Source organism: Elephantulus edwardii, unplaced genomic scaffold (genome assembly GCF_000299155.1).
Source record: "Elephantulus edwardii isolate Elephantulus edwardi_28Jun2011 unplaced genomic scaffold, EleEdw1.0 scaffold00036, whole genome shotgun sequence".
NCBI lineage: Eukaryota > Metazoa > Chordata > Mammalia > Macroscelidea > Macroscelididae > Elephantulus > Elephantulus edwardii.
The window spans coordinates 6,497,572-6,500,178 of NW_006399786.1; positions in this window are offsets into that span (position 1 = coordinate 6,497,572).

Sequence of the window (2,607 nt, forward strand, 5' to 3'; positions counted from 1 at the left end):
AAAAAAAAAAAAAGAAAAAAAATTCCTTCATTAGTATACAATTCCCATGTCCCTTCCCCCCACCCCCCCACCGAGTACACTTCTCTATGCAACCTTAATTCTGGATTCCTGTGCTAACCATAATACTCAATCATATCTTTTAAAAATGATACCAGTATCTAGATAGAGATTGTATTTGTAGGTCACTTTTGATAGTATTGCCATTTTCATAATGTTAAATCTTTTGATTCAAGAACACAGTATATTTTCTCCTTTCTGTAGGTCTCTGAGTTTCTTGTAGTAATGTTTTATAATTTTCTATGCAAAGAGTTTTTGTTTCTCTGGGTAGGTCAGTTCCTAAATATTTTATCTTATGGGTGGCTCTTATAAATGGCATTATTTTCCTTCTCAGAATTCTTTGTTATTACAGAGAAATCCAGCTGTATTTTTTGTGTAGTGGTCCTGTATTCTGCCATTTTACTAAATAAGGTAATTAAATCCATTGACGTTCTACGTGAATCTTTGGGATACTCTATAAATAGGGTATCTTTTGCAAGTGAGATAGTTTTACTTCCTTTTTGTCAATTTGAATGCCTTTTATTTCCTTACTGGTCAGGCTAGGTCCTCAGTAGAATATCTAATAGGTATGGTATGGTAATAAAGGACAACCTTATCTGTTCTCAGGTGAAATGCCTTCAATTGCTTGAGAATAATATCAGCTGTTTGGTTTTTTTTTTTAAATTATACTTAGGAATCTCTTATTCCTATTTTGTTGACCATTTTTATCAGGAAAAGATGTTGAATTTTGACCAATGCTTTTTTTGTATCAATTGAGATGACCATGTAGTTCTTTTCCTTTGTATTAGTGATATAGTAGATTATACTGATTTTTCCTTTCCTCTCATGTTGTTCCAGTTTGTTTTCTCCAGTTTGGAGGCTCATGTGTGAAGCAATTAGATTCTAGAGAGTAGGTTCTCTTGATTTAGCTAAAAGTTGGGTGTAAACTGGTCATTTTTTCTTTTGTTCACAATTGTGTGTAAGCTGATCAGTCACCTGATTTAGTTAACAATCACCTGTGGGTTGGAAAGCTCTTCTTTAAGTCAATCAGGAACTGGGGGGTAGCCTTTCTATTTAAAAGTCAGTTGTGTTTGAGAAGAACATTGTTTTGATTGGTACAGCACTGGTCTGTCACTTTGTTATTCTGAGATAACCTGAGGTTGCTGTGATATTGAAGGCTGTGTCACTGGTGTGTCAAATGCCACAATAGTTACCATGGTGCGCAGGGTTTGGTAGAGCTCCAAGATTAAGACAGGCTTGGAAGCAGGATTGGCATCCACTTCTTAGACAATAGACCTTTGGAAACTCTATAAACATTAGAGAAACGATAATAGTTATAGAACAGGGTTCAGTATTTTCCCCCCATAGGGTCATTATGAGTTGTACTCGACTCAACGACACTTAACATGTTTGGTGTTTGGTTGGGCGGGTTGTTTTTTTGTTGTTGTTGTTTTGCCTTGCATACTTAATACAAATAACATTTAACCATGAAGTATTTTTAAAAATCCTGCAAACAGAAATACCATTTGACCCAGCAATTCCACTACTTGGAATATATTCCAAAGAAACTATAACGGCCACCCAAGTAGATATATGCACACCCATGTTTGTCATGGCTTTGTTCACAATAGCAAAGAGTTGGAAACAACGTAAATTCCCATCAACAAATGAATGGATAGAGAAGCTCTAGTATAGTCACACAATGGAATACTATGCTTCATTGAAAAACAAGGAACTCATGCAATATTATACAAAATGGGTAGCCCTGCAGGACATTATGCTGAGTGAAATATCTCAGTCACAAAAGGACAAATACTTCAGAGTGCCACTGTTGTAAAATGGGATTGACATCAGGTTAGGGGGAGGCTGAGAAAGATGGGATAAATTATGTATAATGCATTAAAACATATGAGGGAGAAAACTGTTTAAAAAGGATATTTGATTAGGTATTATTGTCATGACAGGAGTCCAGAATGAAGGCTGCATAGTGGAGTGACTTGTGGGGAGGGATTGTATAACAATGAAAGAATTTTACGTTTCAAAGAGAAGAGCAAACTGAGAGGGAGGTTGGGCAGGGACAAAAGTGCAACAATGAATGAATGGAAACCCAAAATCTCTGTAAACTTTCATTAAAATTTTAAAAAAAGCTGAATTGGTTAGGATTTTGTTGCAAATTTTTGTATTTATGGTGATAAGGGATATTGGTCTGTTATCTTTTTTTCTAGTGGTGTCTTTGGTATTAAGGGGTCATACTAGCGTCATAAAGAAATGTATTTCTAAGGAGAATATGCCCACCTAATTCTGAGGTATCTCAAGTTATCATTAATACTACTGATTACTAATACTGCTGATTATGAAAATACTACATTAATTAAAAGATGTGCTCTGAGCTTGGCCCAATATTGCTTATCCTAACTTTCCAAATGAGAAGTTGTTGTTATGTGCCGTCGAGTCGCCTGCGACTCATAGCAACCCTATGTACAACAGCCCTAAACTCCGCTCTGTCCTGTGCCAATCGCACTGTCTCTGACACTCCCATCCCAATTATCCCAGTCACTGAATCAATCCACC